Source organism: Planococcus citri, chromosome 4 (assembly GCF_950023065.1).
Source record: "Planococcus citri chromosome 4, ihPlaCitr1.1, whole genome shotgun sequence".
NCBI classification, from domain to species: domain Eukaryota; kingdom Metazoa; phylum Arthropoda; class Insecta; order Hemiptera; family Pseudococcidae; genus Planococcus; species Planococcus citri.
The window spans coordinates 21365736-21376239 of NC_088680.1; positions in this window are offsets into that span (position 1 = coordinate 21365736).

Sequence of the window (10504 nt, forward strand, 5' to 3'; positions counted from 1 at the left end):
CTCGTGAAATAGGGCAAAAACGGCCATTTTTGCAACTTTGATCATCTCTCCTGACTACAAAAACAACTCAAATTGAAAATCCCCACTCTGTTTTTTGTTTTAGGGTCTAAACTATCGATTAAGCCCATTTTCAACCCGAACACAAATATGCCGTTGCCTAGTGTTATTAATTAACCCTTTCGCGCCGGCTGGGACAGCATATGTCCCAGCAACTTTGAACAAATCTGCTGGGAACTTCTGGGACACATTTTTCCCGCATACTGGGTCCCATCAGTAGAGTAGAGTGTCAGGAATCGAATGAGACCACTCCCAATTTTTTCGCTCGTGTTATAGCAACACTGTGAATTATTTTTTCCGCAAAAACGTGTTTTTTAGTAAAAATGTGAAATCTGAGCAACCAGTTGGTAGTAATTAAAAATTTATTGCAAACACAGGGAGTGATTGTGCCCGGCAACGAATTTATATTTGAAAATAGATAGAATAAGCTACATTTTGGTGTAAAAAAAATTAATTTTTATTTATTTTTGAGGGAGCAAATTCAAAAACAAAAACATAAATAAGTTTTATTCAATAATTTTTTGATATTTTTGAGCCGTTTTGGGTGTTATTTTTTCAAGAAATCGAAAAAAGGACGATTTCAGTCTGTCAGAAATGTTTTTCTGCACATTATGTCCAAATTTCATCGAATTTGATGCATTACTCACAGAGAAATCCTCTGTCAAAAGAAATTGATGTCTCAATTTTGGTAAAATTTCATAAAATTGTCAATTTTTTGAAATTTTAAGATTTTATTAGCCAAAGTGTGTTTTTTTGACATTTTTTCTCATTTGCATCCGAAATACAAATTTTTCACATGACTTTTTGTATACTGGAATGATATTATTGGTATTGTCCCACTTGTCCCAGCAATTTTTGCAAATTTTAAGCACTGCTGGGACATATGCTGTCCCGGGACAAATTTTCAAAGTCCACTGCTGGGACATACGTGTTCCCACCTCAATATCTTGAGTGTGAGTTGAGGAAAAAATCTGTAACAAACTTATGTTGCTTAGAGATGCTCAAGGAACAATTTAATGTAAAAAAATTGGAGGTGGGATGCAAAACCAATATTCGGCGCGAAAGGGTTAAGCCATCAATATTGAAAAAAATGTGGGCCCAAAAATATCTACCTACACTTACAAATATTTTCATTCGTGTCGAAAAATGACCCTCAAAAACGTGTAGGGAGTAAAAACATGACTTAATGATGGAAGACTTATAGAGTTGTAGACGTACCATCGCTCGTTTTGAGATTTTAGGGCATTTTTTGGGAGAAATTGAGCCCAATTTTTTTGATTCGATCGCGTGAAAAATGGGCTCTAAAATGCATTGGTAGTTGAAATGATGTAGTTGTCCAATCATAAATTTCGGGATTTTGAGACTTTTTTTTTTTTGAAAAAATTGGGGTCCAAAAAACATTACAAAGTATCCCTTCTGAAATCCAAAATTGAAAAAAAGCAAATTGCTAAATCTTGGCCAGAGTGCCAAAAAAAGTTGCTCACTTTTCGTGTGATCAAAATTTTGCACTTCTTATCAAAACGAGCCATGATTGTCCACACATTTTACATACGTACGAGTATTCCACAGAATTATGACCTCCAATGAAAAATCAATCCATAAAGATTGAAGACTGATCATAGAATACCTATGATTTAAACAATTCGATTCTGTTTTCAAGTGGTTCAACTCCACTTTGAAAATTCCCAACGCCATAACGGACGCATTTATGTAAACAAATAAAATAAAATACACTTCTTCACGAATGCAGTCATGCCTAAAGACAAAAAAGCCTCGCCAACTTCGTAATATACTCATCTTTCTATACATACATCGATGTAAATGGTATACCTACTAGTATAGGTAGGTAGTAAGTACGTAAAAATGTAGTCGTAGATGTACAATAGTACATCTCATAAGCTATAGTAGGAGTAGGTATAAGTACACAGTATGGTATTTGTTTTCCATCTATTTCGCAGCTTCACGTCACAATGTAACAAATGTATATTCATTTTCACGCATTCGTACTCGTTCTCGCATACGAATATTGGGTGAAAACGAGAGAAAAAATATATAGGTACACAAAATACATACATACATATAATACGTATATGTAACAAAGAAAAATAGGCCTGTAGCAGAACGTTTGGTTGTCTGTATCCGTGAGTCAACAAGAACCGTACCTTAATGAGTTATATTCAAAATTATGCATGAGACGAATTTTAAATTTACAAATACTACTCATCGACGAAGGACGCTTCGGATATATTTTTCAACTTTTTCGTGTTAATTAGACTTCACGTACTAAGTGTTCACATAACTGCAGTGATACCAAAACCAAAATATACCGCCATAAACGTGTAAAAAAAATGAAAATAAAAATGTATTTAAAAATCGAGAATATAAAATATACACACATTTGTTTAAGATATAAGTTGCATTATTTACACGAGATGCCAGCAACACGTTGAGTTTACACGAAATCGTAAATTTATACTGTATTCGATGAAAATTTACAATACTTAATAGAAGATGTCCGATGCACAAAACGGATTGCTATTTCACAAAAGGGACTGCATCGCAGAGCAAATCGACGAATAATCTGTGCTTCTTCAATATCCTCGTTACGTTTTCACCAAAATTACGAAAACTGGCTACGTTTTTCATGCAACATACCAAGCAAGGTATTCTTTGATCATCGGCAGCTACCTTGCGAATTTTATAAGACCGGATACTCCTGACGTTGTAGAAAATGGCGTCGAATTGTTGACCACAGATCGGGCACGTGGTCTTGTGATCAGACCATCTGATCAGGCATCGAGCGCAAAAGCTATGCAAGCATTTATCAGCAAAACATCTACGTTGTATTACGTTCAAACAAATGACGCAAATTTGTTGCTTCTTTTTGAAATTCCTCAATTGATTGTTGAGCTGGCTGAAAACTAATCTCATCTTCATCATGATGGTATTCGAATCGATTCCGTTGATGATGGTGCTATTGGCAGACTTGACGAACACGTGATTTGCGAACTGGTACTTCTCGTAATAGTTTTTCACCACAGATGGCATTTCGACAAACTCGAACTTACTGTTACTATCAGTTATGATCATATTTTCAATAAGTATTTTAATATATAAATAAACACGAGTGTTTATGAACACGAACACTGAAGAAAACTGTGTTTAAAATGTAGACGGATGTGTTTCTGGAATATAGATAGGCTGGGTTCGTATGTACAATTTGAACTGGGTGATATTTTCCCCCCTTTTTATCATAATCCAATATTTTGCGTCTTTGTTATCACAAAGTCGAAGTTTGGTCCCATACTTTGTTTCTTTACGCGCCATATTACCGCCGATGAGATACCGAGTGCACAACTTATATCTACATATTCTAACCTTATGGGTATGAATGGTACGCCAACTGTATGCGCACTCATCCATATAGGCCTAGGTGACTGATAAAACGGAGTTCTAATCGTTCTTTAAAAGCAAACATAAGACAAACGTGATACCAGCGTGTGTCGAAAAGAAACATTTCCCTCGAGTTCATCAACGTACATTATTGTATCTGGTATTTGAGGTGGAGATAGGTAGAAGGTTGATTACGATGGGTTAATGAACAATTGTTTTTTTTTTCTCGTAAGTATACCTACTCTGGATCCTTTATTTGTGTACATTAGATAAAAGAATGAACACTTGTGATCAGGTAATGGGGATATTTTATGGATTTTTTCGAAAAAGTTGATAATGTTATGTCTAGGAATTGACATTTTACCACCTTTTCAGAGACTTAAACTTCAAAGTCAATGATTTCAAACAATTCGTAGCAATAATTATCGGCTCAACTATCAGGTGAACTTGAATAGAAATTGGGACAAAATTGAAAAAGGGCCATTCCATATAAAATTAGCTCGGTTTTTGTTTCAGGAATTCCAATTCGACTCAAAAATGTTTTATCGGGTTTTCACATTGGGAGGTATGGAAAATCATCAATCATCAACATTAACTCCTCAACCCCTCTGAAGCTGAAGCAGGTGGACGAGCTTTGTGGTTGGTTCAGCAATTGGAATTCCTAAATATTTGAATTTGAATAATTTTTTTTTCGACTCTAACTCGAAGTTGACTTTTTCTAGGATTGCTTTCAAAAATGACTTGCAAAAGAACGTTCAATTGGCGGTCTTTTTTCAAGGAATAAGGAGTTTAAATTAGGTTGAGATATTTGAAAAAAAAACTAAGCCATCACCAGTCATCACTCGCATTGGAAAATGGAAATTGAGAAGGATTCCTTCAATTTTACTTTCATTGAAAACGATTACTTATACTGATTAAAAACGTAGACGGAAACAAAAATCCAAGTTGATGGAAAAGTAGTACAAAATTTCATCGCCTGAAAATTTTTCCAATTTTTTTAATACTCTCGAAGGAAAAGTTCACAATTTCAAAAAATTTCAATTTAGAATTTTAAAACTCGGAAAAATCAGTTGAAAACAAACATTTTTTTAAATTTTTGACGAAAAAGAAAATTTGTATGATTTTGCAGGAATTTGTTGACCGAAAATCATTAGCTAGTAGCTACCTTTTTAATACTTTTCTTTTTCGACACTTTTTTGCTACCTTTAAAAAAAATCACTACCTTCCAAAATATTTTCAATTCCCCCCTTCCCCCTAGATCAATTTTCTCATTTTTTTATTTACTTCCTTAGTTTTATTTATTTATTTTTTGGTTTAGCAAAAAATTCCAAAAAGTGCCGTCTCAGGCTGCCTTCTGAAAACAAAAGTCTCGCTTTTTTGACATGAATTAATGTAAAAAAAATAGAAGAAAGTATGTTTTTTTTGACTAAAAATTGCGAAAAAGTATCTCTTCGTTGCCTATCATTGCCAAAAAATCTTGCTACGATTATTTGCTAAAATATTCAAAGTCTTGCTTTTTGCGAAACAAAACATCTCGTTTTCTAGAGAAATTGCTGAAAAATCACTCTTTTCCCCCAAAAATTAAGCATCCAAAATTCTCGCTTTTTTCACAAATATTTCCAAAAAGTAATCACTTTTTGCCAATAATTTTCAAAAAATTCTTCCTTTTTAGCAAACTTGCCAAAAATTACTAAGAAGCTCTGCCTTTTACTAAAATTATTGTGGAAATCTTCTTTTATGCCAAAAGCATATAGCAAAAAGTTTCACCTTTCCTTTTCGTGTAAACTAAGAAGTCTCATTTATTGCCAAAAATGTCTGAAAGTTGTGTTTTTTTTTTGCAAAAAAATCAAAAAGTTTTAAAATCAATTTTTTGGCAAAAATTGCAAAAAAATATCACTTTTTTGACATTAATACTGAAGTACTGCCAAAAAGTCTTGCTTTTTGCTAAAATTGTACACGTTTCTATCGAGTTCCATTTTTAGATTAAACGAAAAGTTTTGTTTTTTCAATGATTTTTTGCTGCATTGAAATGTTTTTTTTGGCCTCTTTTTTGGTTACTAAAGTTACTTACTTCTTTTTGGATCAAAACCTTGTAGAATTTCTTAATTTTTTGTCTGTCTACTGACATTTTTTGGGAAGGTATCCTTCAAGTCTTCGTTTGCTCTCGTAAAAAAAAAAAAATGAAAAAATATTTGTTCATGCTTTTCACATTGTTGTCCTGGGAAGTTATGGAGATTTTGCTGAAAGGAAAATTCTTGAAAGATGAGTTGAAAATTACGAGAAAAAAACATGATGAGGAAATTTGGAAAGGACACCTCATCTTATGTGAGATTTAACTTACAAATTTTGAAATCTGACAAATTCTATGCATTTGTGAATTTATTTCATCGTATGATATTTTTTTCAATTTTCGATTTTGTTGAAACCTTTTTGTAAAATTTTTTCAAATTTTCCTGTCATCCTGAAATTTATATTTCCTTTACTCGTGAAAAAAATGCCTCAACTGTACAACATTGTTTTCATTCAGAAATATTTTCGGACTTTTTCTCGCGGGTTTTCTATGTTTTTTTGATCTTTGAATCTACGTATTTTCAGTTGCCCATTTTTCAGCTTCAGAAAAAAATCTCAAAAGTTTTAATGTAATGTGATGATGGACCTTGCAGTTTTTTTTGAAGAGAGAGAGGGAGGGAGGGGGTATTCGTAATTTCATGATTATTACATCCGTTTCAATTTGTCAATTTTTTTATCTACGATATTTTAAATACTTATTTGATTTTTCAATTGAGAAAAAATCAAAATTTATTGAAATTTCAGTTGTTGAAAAAATTAATTTTAGATTTCTTTAAAAGCTCAAGTTTCAGGAAATGCTTTAATTTTTCGAAATTTGAACAAAATACCATTCTATCGAAATTCCGTCGAATAAAGTCACATTTCTCATACTTTTTTTAAAATGTTCATTAAAATTGTAATCTCGGCTTATTCTTGTGTGCATTTTTTTTTTTAGCAAAATTCATTTTTGAGTAATCTCAACAAAATATCAGTTTTGTCGGAAGAAATTGGAACTTTCCTTAAATAGAAATTGGCCAAGTCTACTTTCTTCGAGTCACTTTTCAAAAAACGCTTGTTTAAAATTTCGTCCTAGAAACTTGGTGTAATGCACCCTGAAAAAAATTATGTTTTTTTTTCAAAAAGTAGGCTACACCAGAAATTTTTACTCAAACTTGACAAAAATTATGAAATAGGTACCTAATTGGTAAAAATCTTCTCTTCTCGTGAAAATTTTGTTTGGAGGGAGATGGTTCATATCTGTGATTGTGATAACGCCGTTTTTGTACGTCTGAAAACATTTTCACGAATTTTATTTACCTTTCCTTTAATTCCCTAATTAATGTCAATTTTTTAGTTTCAATTTTATTACATACATATTTTATGTTCAGAAAACGGAAGAGAGTTTGAGCAATTATCGCTGTAAAAAAATATAAAATGGTGCAACGCACATGGATTAGTCTTCTCAGCTCATGTTCTTGGATCATTTTATTCTTATCACAGCTTAAATATTAAAAAATGAATAAACATAACGAAATTATTCGCTCTACATTTTCTTTGATAAATTCGAGAAAACAAACTCGTAAATAACAACGATAGGTATTAGGTAGGTATGTATTCCATCTCAGCTTTCTCCCCCTCCCTCCGCTCCGGTTCATCGTCCGGATCTAATCACGTTACTAGTTTTGCCTACGTTTCGTGTCGCAGGCGCAAATCACCTAAAACGAAAAAACGACTGAATTCGATACCAAAAAAAAAACAGATCTTTTATAAAATTATATTTATATTTGTGTGGCATTTTACGGGATCGTAAGTTTATATAACGTTTTCTAAAAGCGGAAAAAAATGACGCTAGAATTTGTCTCGTTTATATCGCACAAAAGCTATGGAGAGCAGGGGCGTAGAAGGGAATTGAACAACTATGGTGCATAAATTGTACGACGACGAGTACAACGGCGCGGTAAAATGCCACCCGTGGCTGGCGCTTTTAATAAAAGTACACGCATTAAAAAATAATTTATCCGCAATGGGAGCAGCTTGATGGTAAACGCAATTAAGGGTTTTAAACGGGGCGAATTTAGAGTATACGACGAAATTGGACGACAATAATTGGATGTGCGGTTTCATTCGCGAAGTGGGCGTGCCCGGTAAATACGTAAAAGCTAGTAAAGTCCGGTAATGACCTAAGTTTTGAGATTTGTTCGGTTGCGCACACCCACGTTAAATTTCTACGTACTTTATTATCGAGGACGTGCTACAGCGCAGATGAGAGGAAAAAAACTCGCAAGTAGAGGGAAAAAAAGCGAAAACGCTAATAAAACGAAAATAATTCCAGTGACGTTTTTTTCTTCTCTTCTTCTTTCTTTCTTACCGTGTCAGCAAAATCAACAATAAAAGCGACGAGTGGTTGCAAAAATGGTGGCCAAGTTTATGAAATATCCGGCAGGCGAGAAGGGAATTCCGCGAGGTTGAAAATTACAATAAACTGAACGCAAATTACGAAATTTTTTGCTCGAGAAAAATAAAAGTAGGTAAAATACTAAACGTTTCGAGATAAAAGCGAAAAAAATTACAAAGCACGAGTCATTCGGCGTGAAACGTCTTGGAGATAATTTTTATTGCCTTGCACGTGTTCGATATACGAGTATATGTGGTGTAAAAAATTACGAGCTAAAAAATTTTAGCCAGCTCAGTGCTCATAGTCATAGGTCGTTAAAAGTAAAAGCGTGCTTTGGGAAATACTCGTTGCGGTTTTTCGCGCGTAAATGTGGGCGTGTAGCTAAAGGAAATCTTCGATGGTCAGTGTTTTCGATAAATTGTTTGTGAGGCGATGTTTGACACTAAAACGTTAGCCTCTCGATATCGGTAATCACTGCTTCTCGCTACGTTATCAAAAATTTCACCGAGGGTTGCATTCCGTTCTCTTGGTTCTCTTGGTTGCCCGCAATCGTTTCGACCATCCCTTTTTTCACGAGGCAAATGCGGTAAATTGCGTGCGGCTAAAATCTACTCTATAAAGACGATTGTCTGTACCACGCCTTCGTTTATTTCTTCTCTGCCACTGACGTTTCGAATTTTCGACAAGTTTTCTCACCAGAATTATGTTTACGAATTAAACGAGATGAGCAGATTTTTACACTCGATCGATAATTTTTGCAAATTGTCGCCGATCTTGAGAATGTGTCGTCGGTATACTTACTGGTCTGAATTATACGAGTATGATTTGTGGTCGGTCATTTATATATAGGTACTATATATGAAGAGTGGAGAATGACGGACGTCAAAAACGTTTCTAATGTGACATACTTATGCGACACAGTGTGCGAAAGTTTCTCACTTTATGGCGATATGGGATGGGATATTGGGATATGCGTCGTCGTATGTGTAAAATGTACATATGCAATCTGCAACTCTATAGCTTTGTTTATTTTGTGAGAAATGCTTGTTTGACCGATGACAAAGTGACTCAATGTAAATTATTCGATAGGTAAGCGTGGTCTTGGACTGAGTTTTGTGATGTGTGAGCTAAAGTTGGTGTTATTTGTGCCGGATGTGAAGGATTTACCTTCGGCTGGTGGAAAATTTTTTTGTTGTGGACAAATAAAAAAGGTTCTATGCTTGAAAGAAATACGTAGAAAGTTGAAAATCGCAGAGAAAATGTAAGAAATTTCCAGTTTAACTTTTTTTCCAAGTTTTTAGTGTAAATTTAGGTTCAACTTTTAATAAGATGAACAAAATTATCTTCATTATAAAGTTCTTGAAATTTGTAATTCAACTCTTCAAAATTTACATCCTCGTATCTGGATTCATTTTGAAAATTTCAATTTTTGAATATTTTCAAATCATTCTCCCTTCAACTCTACGAATGCAGATTTCAGAAAAACTAAATATGCATGAGATGAAAGTCATCCCTTTGTGTACGAATGGATCGAATTCAAAATCTAAAAGTATGTCTTTAACCCTTTGGAGGTTCTCTAAGTTTTCATGTTAGGGAAATGAATTGCTTTAATGGATGTAATAGAGTATCCTGCCCAATTGACCAAATCACCAAAAAGTTGAGCATTCATAGAAAAATCATTTTGAAAAAGCTCAATTCCTTCATTCCCAACAAAATAAATGAACTTGAATTGGAAATCTTCTTCAAAAATAATTCAACAACACGAGTAAAAAACATTTGTCAAAAGCACTTTTTTTGAAAAAATTTTTTTAAAAATTTGGCTCGATTTCCAAGATTTTATGATTTGATGAAAAGTCCTTTCTAAGTGGCCTAAATTGTTGTTTTTAGTCACATTTTTGTAAAAAATGATGGCTATTGCGGTAGGCCCAACTTTGGATAAAAAGGTCGGGGGTCAAAAATTTTGATAGTTCTCGACGTTTTGAGCTCAGACTAGACGATTCCCGGTGTGTCAGTTTATATGTATATCAATATCTACTTTTGTAACGTTATGGCACCATTTAGTTGAACGTCGTTGTGGCACCACGTAGCAAGTGAAGAAAACTTAGTCATTTACACGAGCGTTTTTCTGGAAACGGTTTATTCATTAATAAAAACCAACTGGTGCCTCTATATTATATGAGTATAGAGTGATGATTAAGGGTATAAGCAACAGCGCCATCTAATCGAAACATTTTACAACGAATTTTTACAAAAGAATACATCGAAAACCAATGAGACCTGAAAATGGTGCCACAACGTCTGTTGACTATATAATTTTACCAATATATTAAAAGGGACTTTTAAATGTCGTTGTGGCACCATTACAAAAATTTGCCTAACGACCCCTGGCAGTGCCCTGATGACATTCCACACAATTTTAAATAAAATACGTTGTGGCACCATTTGGTGGTGCCACAACGTAAATTTTGGTGCCTGAACGTGTGTCAAGTATATAAAATGGTGCCACAAGTACATCAATTATGAGTATATTCATATGTTTAGGTATATAGAAGTTTCACCGAAACTTGAATTTTTTACTTTTTTAATCAAGAGACGTTCTAATGAATGAAA